Raw genomic sequence first — 19,341 nt, 5'->3', positions numbered from 1 at the left:
TTCACAGAGGCCACCCTTCAGGGGGAGTGGGGAAGTCCTCCCTGCAGCTCCCTCTGCAGCTCAGAGGACACGCATTCACCTCCCTCCATCGCTCCATCCCTTCCCACCAGCAGGAATGAACAAGCAGCTCTCTGAGTAAACAGACAATAAATCACTAGCTGGGATCACACTCTCCCTCCAAAAGCAGCATCATTCAAGACCTCAGGCAGAGAGAGCGTGTGCTTGGAGGCTGCAAAGTGGAAGTAAGCATTCCTCCCACAACAGCCCAGCCAGTTTCCCTGGGGCCCTTGGAGTAAATCCCACACACCCTGCCAGCCCCACCTGGAGAGACTTAAACTAGAGCATGGGAGCTTTGGGCAAGATGGGAACAGGATTTCCTGATAGTGATCCTGGAATAGGTGACTGAGGTTATAGAATCTCTTTTCTCTGAGTTTTATGAAGCTGGTAGGAATTGGAGGTAGAGACACAGGAAATGTCTATACACATGCATGCACACACACACACACACACACAGAGATACAGATTACACAACCCAAAGAAGAAAACAGAGCCTCCATCCACATGGAAAACTGGACAGTGGCGGGGACAGTCCACTCAGAGTCCAGAAGCTTATGTCCCAGCTCCACTCTGCTGCTAACTGTGTGGTGACCTTGGGCCTGTCCCTGTCCTGCCCTGCACTAATTCCTTACCCACAAGACGAGAGCATAAATCTCCTTGGTCCTCCTCCAGCTTCTGTTTCATGAGGCCCTGACTTCCAGCTGGGCTCTGGCCAGATGTGCGGCTGAGGTGGTAGGGAAACTGGTCCAAGCTCGCGGTCGCCTGGATCCCCTGGGTCGCCCCCAGGCCCTTTCCGAGGTCCAATTCAAGGCTCAGACCTTTACTTCCAGAGGCTCTGCTAGAAGGTGCAGGATCTGTACTGACCTCCCTCCCACATCTCTTCCCTAGCCTTCTGTCTGTAGGGACCAGTGCCTGGCAGGTGAAATCTCCCGAGTCCTAGGGCAGTTGTTTCCAGCCAGTCCTGCTGGGTCAGAGATCCCAGGGTCAGGCTGAGCCCTGAAAGGACATCTGCCTCTGGCAAGGGGTCGCTCATTAGATTCAAGGAGAGACTAGCATTTCTCAAATTAAACCAAACCAGCTCCCTTTGGAACCCAGCCATCACTCCTTCAACACTGCCTAACAGTGTCCAATCTTGCGCCTGGTGCCCTGAGGGGCCCTACCAGGGGCTTCTGAGGAATCAGCTTGAGAAGTGATATGCTGCAGACCAGCTGTGGACCCTGAGCATGTCCTTTCCCTCTCTGGGCCTCAGTTTCCCCATCTGGGCTGGCCTGGCTCCCTGTCATCTGCCCAGTGCTGACGGTCTGTGCCTCTTTCCAACACCCCCGCAGCCTCTCCCCCTTGGGGGGCTGCAGGGAATGCCCACCTCACTGGCTGGTCATGGTTGGGAGGGGGCAGGGGTGTCAATTGAAGGAACCAGGCATAGGCACTGAAGGTCAAGATGAGAGCAGGAATCCAGCCTGCCTGTTGCTTCCCAGAATTACCTCCTCTCTGCCTCTTAAAATTATGAGCTGTTGAAGCCCAGAGAGTCATCAGACATCATCCAGACCAGAGGTGTTCAGGCTGCTTTTACCCACAAAGCCTTTCTCCAGATGAAATCTCACACAGAGGCCCAGAAGATCAAGTATGGGGGAGGGAGGAATATCAGGGGTGAAGTGGGAGTCTTTGTGATAAAGGCAGCTCTGGCATGCCTGCTGGGAAAGCAACTCCAGGGACGTCTTCAGCCAGAGGGGAAACCAGATAGGGAGAACATCACTGCACCTGACTGGGCAGTCTCCTCTAGAATAAACTCCCATCCTGGCTTCAAGGAATTTTTTTTTTTTAACTAAATTTTCATCAACAACTAGAACTCACTCCTCACCACCGCAGACAACGTTCTTTACAAAGAGAACTGCCTTGTCTGTCATATTCAAGAGAGGCAATCTCTGGCCCCATCTCTCCCACTCCTGCATATAAGAACATTATCAGCTTGAAGTATCTGATCCACACACCTCAGATAAGAGAGAAAAGGAGTAGGCAGCCGGGAACTGAGCTGAGGAGAGCCAGGGAGAAGAAAAACTCAGAAGGAGAAACAAAGGTAGCACTTGGTTCTTGTAGCTGAAGTGGAAGATCCAAGGATCTGGCCTGGGGGTACCGGGTCTGGGGGATTTCCGGGGACCTTCGGGGATCCTGATAAGGTAGGGGAGGGGCAGGGAGCTGCCGGGGAATGGGAAAGGACATTGCTGCCCCAGTCCGGTGGAATCCGGGAAGAGAGCTCCCTCATCCAAGGAGCATGAACAAAGGCTGGATACCCAAGGTGAGCCCGGCGCCCTGCCTGGAAGAGGCGGGCAGCACGGCTGGCCGAGCGAAGCAACTTGTGCCGCGTCTCCCCAGCACCGAGCACAGCCCTGACGTCAAGCGCCGTGGGGCCGCGGCCAGCTCTAACTAGGTACAGATGCGCGGAGGAGGGCCGCCTTGGCCGGGAGCCGCTCCCGCGGGTCCCCCTCCCCCAGCCCCGGAGCCCCTCCAACCCCGGGAGGGGAGGAGTCTGAGTCGTCCGCCCGGCGGCCTCCCAGGCGGCGCAACAGCGCACCCTAGTGGCCACGGCCTGGAGAGCGCGTCCAGGAGACCCGCAGGCCTTGATGTGGGGGTCTGACATCTTGGATACCTTCTAACTCTCAGAGCGATCACATCTCAATTGTGTGAGGGACTTTTCAAACCCCAGTGCCCAGGAGACACCCCACCTTAATTAAATTAGAACCCCTAGGAGCGGGACCCAGGAGCCAGTATTTTTCAAAACTCTTGAGGTGTTTGCTATGGGCCACCAAGCACAGTTCTGGTTCCCTTTAGTGGTTCTACTGCTTTGAGCCGACGTCAGAGTCACTTGGGAGGCTGTTAAAACAAGGATTGCCAGGTGCCGGCCTGGCAATACTGGAGTTTTCTGCCACAGTATGTCTGTGGTGGGGCCTTCCTAGCTCTAGCAGTTTCCCAGCTGATGCTGATGCTCTGGTTCCCAGGACCCACCTTGAGCACCCAGGGCCTAACTACCATGACTCACAGTGGGGACAGGGAACTGCACTGAGATCACCTGGGAACTGGCTGGAAATGCAGATTTGAGGCCCCACCTCAGATCCACTGAATCAGATTCTACTGATAATATAAACCGGCGATTCGTGCAATAGGATTAGAAGCACGCTCTAAAAAAAAAAAAAAAAGAAGCACGCTCTAAACACCATTTTGTCAGGCCTCAGAGGCTCAGACTGTGTTGAGTGCTGGCAAAACCTCTCCACATCTTCCCGAAAACCTCTGAGTCAGAGAGCTGGATGGGGACATTCCAGATTACCTGATCCATTTCTCCTGCATGACAGATGGGGTAAGTAAGGCCCCGGGAAGGGAAGGAACTCACCGAGGGTCAGTCGCCCTGGGCACCTCAAGTTTCATCTATTCATAAATATTCCCTCTCCTCCCAGGGGGGCGGTCCTGTGAGTTATGATCTCATTCATCCATGGGTCAGGCACCTCGAGCTCAAGGGAGCCTGCAGAGGCCCAGGTCTTTCCTGTCCTGTCTGCTTGGGAGTACGCTGAGGCAGGGAGTGGGAACACAGGCAGACGGCAACACTGTGGGAGGTGGCCTGCACGGGGTGACTCGGGAGGGGCTGGGTTTGAGAGCTGAGGGTCAGCCCCTGACTTTAAGTGTATAGAGACTGACACCCGTTTTTCAATCATGGCTATTTTTCTGACTTCTCAGGGAAAAGACACAGATCCGAGGCCTATCTTACAGTCACCTATCTTACAGATGGGATATACCGGTCATACGGTCTTTCCAAAGTGGAAGGGATGGAGGGCTCTGACCGCAGTTCACAGTGGATTTATATATATCTATATCTATATCTATATATATATATATATTGTTATTTGTCATGCAGGCACTCTGAGGGGTACACAGAGTCCAGGTGGCGAGACTAGAGAAATATACAAATAAATGACAGTGGACTAGATCTCACAGGACAGGAGGTTCTGATGCCCATGAGCGTGGGAGGAGGGATGGCGTTTGGAGCAAATGGACACTGGAGGGATGCACGTTGTGGGTCCGGGAGGCTGTGTGGCCCTCACAAGCAGGGCATGATGGGCTTTGAATGTGCCCAAATTTGGACCTCACACTCCTAACCACTCATCTGCCTTGTCCTCAAAAGGTACAAAGGTGAGAATCCCACCCCCACCCCTTGTCCTGTCTGGGATCTATAAACAGGATGTATGACTGGAAAAAAAGCAGCTGAGGCTGAGCAGAGATGGGGAAGAGGGACTTTAAAGTTGATGAGTTTGGGTTCTATCCAGGATCCCCTGGGAAGCCATCTGAGTTGTGATGCAGGAAACAGACACTAATGGAAGTTTCAGGGAGACTGAGGCTTTCTAGAGTCCAGCAAATGGCTGATATGTAAAGCTCTAGCTTTAAGACCTGTAGTGAGAGAATCACCAAAGTTCTTTATAAGATTATCACAATTTTGAAGGGATAGATGCATTTTAACATTCTCCCTTCATTTCCATTCATTCCCCCAAAGCTGGGGGTGGGGCGGGGCGGGGGAATAAACAATTTGTAATTGTTAAATAAAAATGGGTAGGTGTTTGTTTTCCACTTGTGGTCTTTTACATTCCCAGCTACACCAACCACCCTATTATCATCTTTACAGAAAACAAAGAAACTGAAATTAAACATTAACTGGGATCATTGAGAATGTCAGTGAAATGAACAGGCCTGGTGTCAGGAGAGGAGAGGCCCCTGACTCTGGCTGATTGTTCAAACAGGAAAGGGACCTGAGCAGGCCCCATTGCCAAGGGATTGGGAGGCCAGCAGATCCCAACAGCACTTTTCATTCCAGCCAACCAAAGACTGAATGACTGTCTGTGTAAGGGCTAGGTGCCTGGGTACCAGGAGGGCTCTGACAGGGTTCCAGCCCTGAGAAACGTAGGAGGACTTTTGCGGGGGGGCGGTGGGGGGGCGGTGCGGGGAAGCAGGGGCGGAGTGGGGCAGCTGGGCTGGGTCTTTGCTGCTGTGTGCGGGTTTTGCCTGGTTTCGGCAAGTGGGGCCTGCTCTCTAACGGAGCACTCCACTTCTCGTTGCACAGGCTCAGCAGTGCTGTGCGTGGGCTTCTTTGCTCCATGGCAGTGGGATCTTCTCAGACCAGGGATCTAAACCCATGTCCCCTGAATTGCAAGGTAGATTCTCAACCAGTGGACCACCAGGGAAGCCCAGGAGAAGGGTTCTTAAGGAGGCAGATCCAGGGCCACAGAAGGCAGAATGGGGAGTGATGTGTTTCACCCTCGAGGAGGTAGCATCTGCTGTAGGTCTTAAAGAATCAATAGACATTTACCCTTGGAAAAAGAGGGCAGTCCAGGCAGAAGGAACAGGTAAGCAAAGGGTGGAGGGCCACACATAGCATGCGTGGTGGGAGGAGGTGGGTGTGGAGGATGGTCAGGGCTGGAAGGTAGCGTGGGACTAGACTGGAAACACCAGTTCTAAAGTTAGGTTTGATTAGAAAAGGCCTGGGGACCTTGTCTAGAGCCCCAGGCCACTGTGGAGGAAGGTGGACTGGCTGGGTGTCCTTGTGGGAGGCTGCTGGGGTCATCCTAGTGAGAAATGATAAAGACTTGCCCCAGGCTGCAACAGAAGGGAGGGGTGACTGAGCCGAAGAGGATTACAGAGGCACGTCTTCTGACTCAGTGACTAGTTGTGTGAGGGGGAGGTGAGGGAGCCTGAATGCTCTGACTTGGTGCCATCCTGAGGGGGAAGGAATGGTCTCAGTCAGGAGTTCAGTTGGGCCACAAGAAGCACACTAGTATCTCAAACAGAGGGAATTTAATACAGGGGATTGGTTGCATAGTGATGTAAAAACTGAGAAGCTGCATAAGATGTTGAGGCTGCACAGAGGTTAACAATGGGAAAAACCATCTAGAGAAGGAGGGATGGAAGGGGAGGCAGTGTAAGGAGAGCTGGAAGGCCAGCCGAAACCAGACCAGGCCTGTGCGGTGGGAACTGGGGGCATGAAGGAGACCTGGGCCCTGCTGGAGACGTTTCCCAGAGCGGAGAGAGGGAAAGATCCTGGCCTCTCTCCGCCCACCTGCTAATGGTCAAGTACATGAAAGCCCAAAGACAGGAAATGCCAGGCACAAGACTACTAGAGGCACCTGGGTGAGCAAAGATGATGAGTGCAGACTTAACATGAGGAGTGTGAGGGACCTCCCTGGAAGCATACCCTGTGTACAATGGAGACACAGACTTAGGGCTGGAGAGGCAGGTGTCATCAGCACGGCTCTGTTGGAGGTTTTCCCAGTGGAGGCAAAAACTGACTCATGCCTGAGTCACACCATCCCGGAGCTGAGCCTCGTGGGTGGGGCAGGGCAAGGGGGTGTCAGGTGGCTCCATGAGATGCCGGGCCCGAAGGTCAGGAGAAAGCCTGGCCAGGAGGGGCTGTCAGACCCACAGCATCATCCGCATCTTGATGCCCTCTAGGCCTTGGTTTCCCATCTGTAGAGTAGAGAGAATACTGTGCCCCCATCACTGGGAGAATAGAAACCATACAGACGCACTTTGTGAACATGAGGCTCTGTCAGAATGCCCAGAAGATGCCAGGATCAGCTGGGGCTCAGTGACACCAGGGCTAGGCAAGGCATTCGGGTTGAGTTTGCTGTGCCCCTGGGGATTCCTGAGGTCACACATGCCTGCAGAGAGGCCTCTGGCGAGTGCAGAACCCAAGCTGGCTCCACAGAACACAGGACTGGGTGGGATCTTTGAATTCCCCTGGTGTTAGGACCTTGGCCTGGATCCCTGAAATGATGTACAAGATCCTATAGGTACTTCTTTCCTGCGAGAGGGTCTGATTCTTAGAGGATTAACAACCACAGGGGCTCACGAACTGCAGGTTAAGCCACTCCACCCTGCAGCCCCACCTCCCACCTGCCCAGCCCGCACCAGCAGCCCCAGTCGTGGAACTGCTTGCGGTCGCCCCCAACGCTCCAGGCTTTTTCAAATCCTTGGCCCTCGGAGGATGCTGCCTCTCCACCTGGAATCTCTCTCCTCCCCTCTCCTCCCACACATTTTATTGTCTCCAGTCTTCAACACTCAGTTCAAGCATCACTCCCTCCAGAAAGTCTCCTCTGGCCCCCTACCCGCTGGCCCCAGTCCTAGATGGATGTGGCTGATTGCATTCTCCAAAGACGGCCACTCTGACATACTTCAGCCATCCTGAAAGATCTCCTAGCAGTATGATGGATACACACTACTCCCACGGAGAGGAGAGTCTCTGTCCTCTCTCCTTGGATCTTGGATCTGGAGGGCAGGGTAGCTTGTGACTGCCCTGACCAATGAAGCACAATGATGCCTTCAGGGGCCAGGTCAGAAAAAGACAGCCCTCTGCCTGGTTCTCATTCATTTTCTCTCTCTCCCCTTCAATCTCTGGGTCCTCCTTGGACCAGTCACCATGCTGGGAGGAATCAGGGCCACAGAGAGAGCCATGGGCCCAGAGTCAGCAATCACAGCAAGTGTGGACCTTCAGGTTACCCCTGGGAGGCCCTACATAATGGCGTAGATGCAAACGGTCCCCACCAAGCTCTGTCTGTGTACTGGCCCCCAGAATCCCTGAGAGATAATAAATGATTACTGCTGGTTTAAGCCACAACATTTCAGGGTAATTTGCTTTGCAGCAATTGACAAAAATACTTCTCTGGAGACCCGTGACCCCTCTGCTTCTCTCTGTTGAGGCACTTTCTCCCGGAGCTGGAAGTGTTGGCTGACAGCCAGCCCACCAGATGCTGAGCACCCAGAGCAGGAGCCAGGCACACTGCTTGCTCCTCACAGAACACCCCAGAAACGTGCCTCCAATGAAACCTAGGAGGTAAGAGAGAGATGATTAGGGATAGCGGAAATGAATTCCTAGGTCAGAGAAATATTTGAGCTACAGCTCTAAAGATGTAAAATATGTTTTTTAAATGAATGAAATATCAGCGAGAACGTATCCATTGAAAGCTTTAAGGTTTTATGAATTGGTCACCGTAGACTGTGGTCTCTTATTACAGGGCTTGCTGTGGAGTAAACTGATGAGAGGACATAAAGGGACCTGAGGCCAGTGAGTCTCCCTTCAGCTTTTCAGTTTAGTGACTTCACAGAACTACCGAGTGGTGCAGATTTCTATTGGGTTGCAAAAAAGTTCGTCGTACGATGTTATGGAAAAACCCAAACGAACTTTTTGGTCATCCCAATACTTCTCACATTGTGATTTCAGTGTGCTCTCCAACAACAGGCAGCCTTCTTCTCAGGGAGCATCTCTCCCTTCCCCCTGGGACTCTGCAGGGCCCCAGGCAGTCACCCGCACCCCAAGGCTGAGCCCCCCTCCTCAGAAGCCACCCTCCCAAGGGCCCCAAACACAGAATTGCCACTCTGTTGCCCAGACCAGACTTCTGGCCTCTGCCTCTGGGAGGGCATCTCCCTCCCAGGAGGCAGGCAGAGAAGTGTCATGACAGGGACCTCAGGAGAAGCCCTTTCCAGTTTCCAGAGCATTCTCTTCTGCTTCATGTCCTTGATCTCCTTGATCTCCGGGTCACCGAGGCAGACCTGGGAGATGTGACAAGGAAGTGGCCTCACCAGGTCTCCAACCTGGGCTTCTGCCTGCACACTCCTGTCCCCCCACCCTGCCTGGCCCACGATCGGCCAGGCTGGTGCTAATCACCGTGGTGGGTCCTGCCATCTGTCCCTGGGGTGTATTAGGTCACCCACAGATGTCTGACCACCTCAATAACCATGTCAGTTAGCCCCTAGCACCCAGGACATTTCTGGACCTCCTTGACCCACAGTGTCGGTTAAGAAAACAAAGCTCAGATAGATTAAATAGGATTAGACTGGTACTTCTGTTGCCAAAAGACACACATTCACATATACACAGCAAAAACAAACCAAAAAGACAAAGCAAAAAACTTTAGCATATATTCCCCAAGCCAATTTTTGGATTACTTGCTGCTTGGGATTATTTGTGTTCCTTTCCCTGTGTACCAAAAAAAAAAAAAAAAAAAATCCAGTTAGCTGCGCTATGTCTCTTTCACAGATGTCTGCTTATATAAATATTTAGGAAGTACAAGCATGTGTCCTGCACACGCACACACAGGCCTCGCTGTGGATAAAGAGGTCTCAGGGTTAGGATGCATTCTGGAATCTCTCCTTCCACACCTCCCGCGTCTGGTCACTGTCTTTGAGGCTGACATTCCTCAAGTTGAGGGATGGGCAGGCAGAAGGCTGCAGGCTGTGCGCCAGCCAGGTCAGCTTACGGCGAGCTGTCAACCCGTTTCTGACGCCCCAGCTAGGCCATAAATAACCGCAATGAAACTGCAGCAGGCCTCCGGGGCCCCTGCAACGCGCTCCCCTCCATCAATCTCCCCTAATGACTGCTTGGCATTCAGGCTTCCGCCCGTGACCCGACCCCGGCCCCAAGCATTCTTTAGGGGCGCAGCGTCCTTCCCAGGCACAGAATGGGTCAGCTGGGAGCACACAGCTTTGAGAGGTCCCCGTGTCCTGCCAATATACTTTATGGAGGCTGGAGACAGGCAGGAAAACTCTCATCACTCAAAAAGCCCCTCCTTCCAAAATGGGCTCCTGAGAGCAGAGCTATAGCCACCATCCACGTGGTCAATCTGGTCACGGTGGATTCTAAGGTGCAAATTAGCCCACACAGTTATGGCTTCCCTCGGCATGTAATACGCTATGGAAAAGCTGACTCTGTGCTCCTCACAATGTGGGTGGGCAAGAGCCAGAGGACACTCAACTCCACTGTTTACACTTCTTTGTCCTGTCCTCAAGTTATCTTTCATTCTTGCCTTCTGCTCGTACGCCTGATTTGTCTCAACTATCTCACTATCCTAAAAACATCAACTTTAGGGCCTATATCCAGAAGAGTTGAAAACCTTTATTCAAAAAATGTTCACAGCAGCACTACTTCCAATAACCAAGATATGGAAGCAACCTAAATGTCCATCAACAGAGGAATGGATAAAGACAATGTGGTACATAGTGGAATATTACTCAGCCATAAAAAAGAATGAAATAATGCCATTTGCAGCAACATGGATAGGTCTGCTTCTGGGAAGCCTGACCAAAACCATCAGGAAATGTTTGGGGAACGAGTGAAGGCATTGTGGCTCCAGGGATACTCCTGAGGAGGTGGCGGTAGGAGCGGCTTTGAAGCACCCAGAGCGAGGGTGATACTGGAAATAATGAAAAGTCTCCAGGAGCCGCCACTTAAAAAAAACAGGCACACAGGCTCTGGCCCGCACAGGAGGACATGGACCAGCACACAGGCTCTTCAGCATTCCCACGGACACCGTGAGCCCAGAGCCCTCTTGAAGGACCTTTCTGGATGGGCTTATTTTCAGGGTAACTGAGCACGTGCCCTGTTATTGATCCCCGCCATCCATCATTCTCCATCCTTGTGCCCACTTCCCAGAACTGGGGGTGGGGTGGTGGTGGGAGCTGGAGGTGGGCGCTGGTGGCTAAATGCTTTGCCTCCTAGGGTCGCTCTGGATGTTTCTCAGGCTGTCCTTCTGGAATCAGTCCCATTGCCCAGAGCAGCTTCCACAGTCATCTGTGTGTTGGTTTTTCCTCCTTCCCTGTCTTCTGGGTCTGCCTCTTGGGATCACCTCCTAATTAAACTGAATTCAAGCCCTTGCCCCAAACTGTGCTTGCAGGGAATCGAAAACCAAGCCAGTGTTGTGGTTAACGTGGACTTTTTCCAGGCAGCTCAGGTCATCATTATTTACCCAGGGGCTCCGTATTTACCTCCAGCTCTGAGCTGGAATAACATGTTGCCCTCGGAGCCACCCAAGTCCCCTCCACTAAATGCCTAACTGCTCCTCTTTGGGATTTCGTATCCAATTCTGCTATTTTTCTCTTTGTTGCTGGCAAGTCTCCAGCAGGACTGCCACCCTCCTCCCAATTTATGATTTTGCCTTTAATCTACTACAGTCTGGAAACCATATGATCAAATGTGATGGACTTGTGTCTAACATAGAAGTGAACAGATCCCAAAGGCAGGAATGTTCCTTTGAGCAAATGCACATGCTTTCATCCAAGGCAGCAGAAACTTATGTTGGCTGCTCTCAAGACATGTTTCTTTTTCCTGGTTTAGAGCTCTAATTTGGAGAGCATAGAGGTTGGGTAGTGAAATTTTGCATGAGTGAGTTCTTGTATTTCAATTTAAATTGACGATGTGTTTGTGGCAAAGGCAGTGGATCTAATAACACTTATTGCAAATGCCCTAAGGCTTCAGCCTGCCCTTTATTAGTATATGCTGACTCCATAGATGTAAGTTTTAAGACTCTGAGGGTCTTCACAAGTTTGCCAGCTTCACAGATGCCAAAAAATGTCACGCTCCACAAAGAATGACGACTGACACACAGTTTGGAGCGAAAGTAGAATCTGTCCAGGGATTGAATTAAAACCTCCCAGGCTTCCCAGGTGGCCCTAGTGGTAAAGAACCTGCCTGCCAATGCAAAAGATGTAAGAGACACAGGTTGGATCCCTGGGTTGGGAAGCTCCCCTGGAGCAGGACATGGCAATCCACTCGAGTATTCGTACCTGGAGAATCCCATGGACAGAAGAACCTGGCAGGCTACAGTCCATGGGAACGCAAAGAGCTGGACACAACTAAAGTGACTCAGTTACATTCAGCCTCCTCGTCTAACCTCTTTCCTCTCCCAGGATGTCACATGTCCCCTCTTGTGGACAGGAGGAGGTGTGTGCCCACACTGGCTTCAGGTAACTCCATGGGATTCTGCCCATGGAAAGAATTCTGTTCTGGGCTCGCCTCTTTCCTTGGCACCTTTCCCAGCCTCAAGGGCATGGGGCAGCCTCTGGGCACCATGGCTGATGGCACAACTGGGGAAAAGCCATAAAAGAGCCACATTTCAGGGACAAGCAGAGAACAAATTGCAGTAGGTGTGTCAATGGTAACCCACCCGGAGCCCTGGGGGTGGCATGGGAGCAAAGCCAGGGGTCAGTGAGCTGAGTGCTGAGAACAGGGGTAGCAAAAGTGTGTAGGTGTTGTTGGACCTGGGACCTCCCAGGACTGAATGGTGAATGGGAATTTCCTTCTTGACCAGGCTCAGTCCCACAGGGTGGCAGTGGGCTCCCCTCTGGTGAGGGATGAAATCTAGGCAGAGGGAAGCATGTCCCACTGGGGCCCTGGCCCCTAGCCAAGCCACAGCTACGCAGACCCCAAAGCCTGGTGTACTGGGCAAGCTGGCAGGTGACAGGAGGGGTAAAGTTTGAGGATCACAGTTGTTCAAAGACATCAGGGTTGATAAAGCATTGTCAGGGGGGTGGTTACTGTGTGTGGTTTGAGGGCTGGCGTTCACACAGAGCAGGCTGACAAGGATGTGGCTGGAGGCTGAGTGTGGTCAGCTGCAGGGAGGCTGGAGGCTAGGTGGTTGTCGAGTGGTCAGCGGGGCTGGTACTCGATGCGCCTGAGGATGCTGCAGCCTCGGTGAGGCCCACGTCCCTCTGAGTTGTTGCACAAAGGGAGGCAGCAAGATGTGGACAACTCCCCCCACCTGGAAATCCTCTGGGGCCACCTGAGAAGGAATCTCACGGGTTAGAGCTTCAACGGGGATGCAGAAGCCCCCTCATCAGGCAAGCTCATCACCTCAGTGACTGCAGGGAGAGACTCCTCAAATTTGGCAATGGAAGAAAACACAATCCCTTGAAAAAGGCGATTGAACTGGCTTCCATGCAGAAATCTGTGAATTTCCCAAATCCATGACTCCCCAAGCCAGAGGTGAAATCTGGTTATGAGAAGCAATCAGTTTCTTGGTTGAGGGCAATTTGGCTGAAGCACAGGGCTGTCAGGAGTTCAGACCCGGACCCCTGCTCCCAGAGAGCGACTATGCATACTTGGACTGGGAGTGTCCCAGCAGCCCCTCAGCTCCTGGGTTCCTAGGACTTGAGATCACCCAACCCTGACCTTCTCGCCTTCACCTTATTTTTATCCCTTGCAACCCCCGACATCCACTGGTGATAACTTCAGCTCTTACAAAGACACTAGTGAACCTCCTTCCTCTCAAAATTACTGATGCCCACTCTGCTGCCCCCAGCCCCCGGCTGCTCTAGGCTCCTGTAGCCCCTCCCTGGACCCATCCCTGCAGGTGCTGACAGTGCTTCTGTCCTGGCCTGGCCCTGCCCCTGCCCTCTGCTGCCTCTCGGGGTGGATCTTAACCTTCCTCCTTGTGCCCACCCCACCCCCCACCTTCTCTGGCTGCCTCTCTTTAGTCCTCAACACAAATTATTTGTATTTTGTAGAGAGAATTCTATATTAGTAGGATATGCAGGAACCCAAGCTGGGTCCCTGCTGCTTGTATAAATTGTACAGACCATGAAAAAAAAAAAAAAAAAAAGCCGTGTTTCGTCCTGTGTGCTTGACTGGCCCAAAGAAGTCAGGACATGGAATCTTCCCAGGGAGGCTGCTCTCCGGATTCTTCATTTCCAGCTCAAGGAGTTTCCAGAAAATAACTCAGCCCCATTGTCCTGAATGCTCAGTGCAACCTTGCAGGAGCATTAGGATTCCCCCGCCCAAAAACAGGAATGTCTTTGACTATGAAGTATCTCTCTATTAAGGCTGACCCCAGAGTCTCTGAAATTTCTATGAAATAAATCCTAACACCCCCTTCAGTGTCCTGAAATAAATGTCACAGTTAACATCAGCTCTCATAGAGAATTTAAAAATTAGATGTTCTAATTGTAATAAGCTAGAATAAAAGGTAGTTTTTAAAAAATATTTATTTACTTGTTTATTTATTTGGCTGCATCCAGTCTTAGTTGTGGCACATGGAATCTTGGTTGCATCATTCAGAATCTTTCTTTGAGATGCACGGACTCTGTAGTTGCCACATGCAGGCTTAGTTGCCCCGCGGTATGTGGGATCTTAGTTCCAGGACCAAGGATTGAACCTGAGTCTCTTGCATTGCAAGACAGATTCTTAACCACAGGCCCACCAGGGAAGTCCCCAAAAGGTAGTTTATAATAAAATATTATTCATCTCTGTTGGATTAGACCTCACACCAAAGACTTGGTGAAGTAGCCGGAGACTTTCACCTACTTCCGTACTGAGTAAAAGATGAATTTGAGAGAAGTTGCTTTTCCTCTGTACTCTACTTCTTAAAATAAGGGTTAAGTATTGCCCAGGGGAACTTTTCCCCCAAATCCCGAACAATTTGCATAAAATTGCAAAGGAAATAAAGCACAATCTTCCCAGAATATATTTGTGAGGGGCAGTCTTGGAAAAGTGATAAAGTGTGCAGGCAACAAGGCAGAGACAGCTTTGAATGTGTATGAACAGAGATCACCGCCGGCAGGATTTCACCCAGCCGTGTCTGTTCGCAAGTCGCGGGAGAAGTAGGACCACCTGCCCCCATTCCACCCCAGTCGTGCAGGATTGTCTCCCTTCACACCCCTACCCTACCCCCGTGTAGGACACGCTGCATCACCGGGACAAATCTGATCGCCCGGCGTGCCTAAACACCAGGAGGTGGCAGTGAGCGCGGCACCTCAGCCTCCGCACCGGCCGCTCCTGGACTCGGGCACGTTCCAGAGTCGCAGGAAAACAGAAGCCTCCGCAGGAGCTGCCATGCGGGAAGCGTCCCAGACCACGGAGTGCCTGTGGTCCGTTGTCCTTCCTAGTGCTCCCAGGTTGACTTCTGGGAAAGCTATTCTCCCAGTTCGCCACGTGGCGGCGCCCCGAGACCCAGAATCGGAACCTTTGAAGGTTAGTGAGATGTTGAACCGTCTGCAGAGGCAACAGGAGGCAGCGTTAGATGGAGGCAGTGGGAGATGCAAACACTATGAGAAAGAATTCATTACTGGACCACTATTGTGCTAAATTGTCTAATCTTTGGCAGAACCATCCAGTTTTCCAATATCCACTGTTGGCCCTGAACAGTTTAGAAAATGGCATTTCCAATATCCCCAATAATATAATTTTGATATATAAACAGCAATGTTAACATCCTCTAGAAATATCAATGGATACAGGTGAAACAAATGCAGCGGCCAAGCAATTAGCCAGTTCCTTCCTACCCCCTGCCGACATCCCTCACAATTCCCTGCTGCTGTTGCTGCTAAGTCGCTTCGGTCGTGTCTGACTCTGTGCGACCCCATAGACGGCAGCCCACAAGGCTCCCCCGTCCCTGGGATTCTCCAGGCAAGAACACTGGAGTGGGTTGCCATTTCCTTCTCCAATGCATGAAAGTGAAAAGTGAAAGTGAAGTCGCTCAGTCGTGTCCTACTGTTAGAGAACCCACAGACTGCAGCCTACCAGGCTCCTCCATCCATGGGATTTTCCAAGCAAGAGTACTGGAGTGGGGTGCCATTGCCTTCTCCCACAATTCCCTAGAAATAATAATAATAATAGATGACATTCTTGAGAACTTACCACATCTCATTATTCTAGGATCTGTACATGAATATTTTATCTTCACCAAAAACTATGAGATAGGTACTATTATCCCCATGATAAACAGTATGGATGAGAAAACCGAGCTGCAGAGGGTTTCAGTAACTTGCCCAAGGTTGCCTTGCTGGCAAGTGGTGGGGAATCACTGGAGAACTGTGGAACTTTCCAGGCATTGGTGCAAGGACTCTTTTCTGCTGTAAGAAGGCACTTTGAAGGAACTTAGCCACCCTTGTACTGCAAGAAAACAAAGCAACCTGCACCCAGCTTATTGTCACTCCAAAACGTGAGAGCACTGAAGATTACATAGAATAAAATGCACCAACAAGAAAAAGATCCGGTGAGATATTTTACGACTTGGTGTTGTGGCTTTCTTCATTCCTGAGTTCATCCTGAGCATTTCACCAGGTGAGTCTGACAAGGCATACATTTGCTCCCCAGTCCTGGGGCAGCTATAGAGAGTGGGACAAAATCCAGTCCTGAGTTTTTAAGCCTGGCTGAGCATTAGAATCACTGGAGGAGTTGTGTGTGTGTGTGTGTGTGTGTGTGTATTTTAAATTGTTATTTGGGTCTCCCCAGGCCAACTGAATCATCATCTCTGTAAATGGGGTCCTGTTGGTTTTTTGCCTTCCCCCAGGTGATTCCAGGGTTCGTCAGCATTGAGAACCAACCTCTTCTGTCCAGAGAGGAGCCATGACTTGCCAAAGGGCAAATGTTGAAGAAGGAGGAGTCAAGTGTCCTGATTTCTTTCCAGAACCCATCAAAAAAAGCCCTACTGTGGCACCAGACCGGGACCACTTCACAAGAAGGCAGCAGGACCAAGGACCCCGGGTATACAGCACACTCAGAACTGTCTCTTGGTCTGCTTACCTCTGTCTGGGGGATGCTCAGCACCTCCTGCTTCCTGTCAACTCCAGCCTCAGGATCCGAGTGGCCCTCAGTGGTCAGGACTTGCACCACTGCGGGCTCAGGCCTGACCTCCCCAACCCGGAAGCGAACCCCCAACCCCCACCTCCGTCCCCTTTGTTACTTTACCTTCATCAGGTAGTTGGCTCACCACATAGAATATCCAGTTACATTTGGATTTCAGATAAGCTAAAAATCCTTTTTTAGTATAAATATGTCCTATGCAGGTGTATGTGCTTATTTGTAAACCTGGCAACCCTGCTCAAAGAGCATAGTGACTCTGATCTCGCTCAGCCAACTTAAAAGGCCTGCAAACAGCTTGCCCTGACTCCTGGCCAATGCTTTTTTCCCCATTTCCCCAGGACCGTCCAACACAGAGAAAGATTATTATATTTTAACTTAACAAAGTGTTATATTTGGGGGAAAATATAATTAAGAGAAATGTCTGCTTGATTATCTTGCTCCTTTATTCCTGGCAGTAGACATAAAGACCACTTGGACCAGGAGCTGTAGCTCAGTGGGCATCCATCTGATGAAGATTTGTGATGTCCTCCTGTGTGCTGGGTATGGCCATCCTTTCCCCAGACAGTGGCCCTCACAACCAGCTGGAAGCCAGCGGTCAGCGCAGCCTGGACTTGGACCAGGGCAGTAAAAACAAAGCATTGGGGGCCGGCACCGTGGGACCCTCAGTCACTCAGGATCTCCTCCTTTCTGGGGAAGCAATATTCCCCAACCTTGGAGGAGCTGATCAGGCTTATTATTAAACCAGATGCTTTGGGGAACTGGACCAAATGAATCTGATAAAGTCTGTTCCTTTGGCAAATCTGCCAGACTACCTTCCATCACCTTAGAATTTAATTGGTTTGACTCTAAGGAAGCACCTCTTTTTAAACAACATCACTAGACAAGACAGCATGACAAAGTTGTACTTTTTTGCCTAAAGCTGGCATCTTGCTCCTCCTTTCCCCTTAAACTCCACATGCCCACGGTCAGTGGCTTCACTGTCTTCCCCATCTCCCAGGAGAGAAAATTGAGAGCCACCCCAGGTATCTCCCTCTCCCCATCTTCTAGCACCCACCCACCCCTGTCCCCCTCACCAAACCCTTTCTTTGCCTCAGGCTGTCTCCTGTGCTGGGAGGAGTTGCTGCCAGAGGCACCCTGAGGCTGCGCTCCATCCGCACTGAGCATGATCCCGATTTCTCATTTTCATATTATTAATATTAATTCTCAAATTAATGGGTACAAAGTGATGCCTGTGTTGTTTGAATTTGCGTTTCTGTAATTCACATTTCAGTCTTTTAATCCATTTGTGTAGGTACTGTTCAGGTCCTGACAACTTTCATTCTATCTCCTTGGTGCCCCTGACCCTTGCAGCTCCCAGCCCAAGCCAGGCAGGAGTCCTCTTGCTGTCAGGCTTCACAGGCATAAGCCTTCCTTTACATAAAGTCCTTCAGGAACAGCTGGGCATCCGTAATGAACGTGCAGCCTGCTCGCTGTGCCCTTTGAGACTCCAGCTAGCTTTCCAGCCTTGCTTGTCTTTCTATCTGCTTTCCAACCAGCCTGTTCCAGAGGCCTCAGCCCTGACCTCACCACTTGCCTGTCTCCACCCCTTGGCTCATACTCTGCTTGCACAGTCTCAAGGCTCAGGGATCCAACACAGCTTCCCGAGGTCTGTTCTCATCTGACCTCTGCTTCCCCTGAACTCGCCTGCTCAGCGCCCACCCTGTTGAGCTTGTGTTTTCATCCCAGGCACCCCCTGTCTGATCTTTCCCGTCAGAAAGCAAGCTCCTGGAGAGCCTGCTTACATCTGATTCTCTTCTCCCAACCCCTGAACTTCAGCCAAGCTAGTCCACGCTGCAGGCGTGGGCAGGGAAACGGGGCAGGAGGCTGGGCCACGGTTCAGTCCAGGGAGACCAAGAGCTTCTCCGGGCTGGGAACAGGAAAGGAGATATGGACAGAGGACACTCAGAGGCCCTCAGTGACAGGTTGGCCTTGAGGACTAAGGGGAGGAGAGGTTGGAGACCATGCCCTGCTCCTGGACTTGGTGACTTGCATGGCAGGGATCCTGGAGGAGCTGGGGACAGAGTCTGGCTTACATGTGTGTGTGGCTGTCGTGATAGAACACAAGTTGCTGAGCAGAGAGATGTGTCACCATGGAGCCAAACACCAAGCCTAAGACGGAGATTTGACACAACCAAAGAGTAGCCCCCAATCGCCGCAACTAGAGAAAAGCCCATGCAGTAACAAAGACCCAGTGCAGCCAAAAATAAACAAACAAATAAATAAATAAAATTATTTTTTAAAAAGATGGAGGTTTGAGGTCGTCAGCATAGAGATGGGATCTGACTGCAAGGATCCTCATGGGGATTACGCAGGGAGCCTGAATGACAGCCAACCCGAAGGCGACCAGCATGAAGAAGGTGAGGGGAAAACTGGTGGGGGTGCAGCCAGGCCTGGGAGGAGGGTGGTGCCCTGAGAACTGAGAGAGGACCGTTGCTGTGAGTGAGCAGCCCACAGGCACAGACAACTCAGAACTGCAGGGCATCCGTCCCCACCCACCCAGCTCCTCGTCATCCTGGCTCCCTCCTCAGGGAGCAGCCATCCTGTCAGCGGAGCAGGCAAATCACCCTCCCCAGAGCCCCTCTCACCTGATTTCTCCTGGACGCCCCGGAGGTGGGTGCGAACAGCTTGAGTCCTCCTCGACACCAAGTCAGACCTCCACCCCACCCCTCATCCTTCTCGTCACCTCTGCTTTTATCCTCTCCCTCTTTCTTTTTGTCAATTAAAACCACATTTCCATGTGGTAGTGTACATGTTTCCAGGCTACTCTCTCCGTTTGTCTCATGCCCTCCTTACCCACCCTCCGTAACCATGTCCGTAAGTCTGTCCTCCATGTCTGCATCTCCATTGCTGCCTTGCAAATA

Source organism: Cervus canadensis, chromosome 7, assembly GCF_019320065.1.
Source record: "Cervus canadensis isolate Bull #8, Minnesota chromosome 7, ASM1932006v1, whole genome shotgun sequence".
Classification (NCBI taxonomy): domain Eukaryota; kingdom Metazoa; phylum Chordata; class Mammalia; order Artiodactyla; family Cervidae; genus Cervus; species Cervus canadensis.
The sequence above is the reverse complement of the archived record's forward strand: the minus strand, read 5'-3'. Positions refer to the sequence as shown.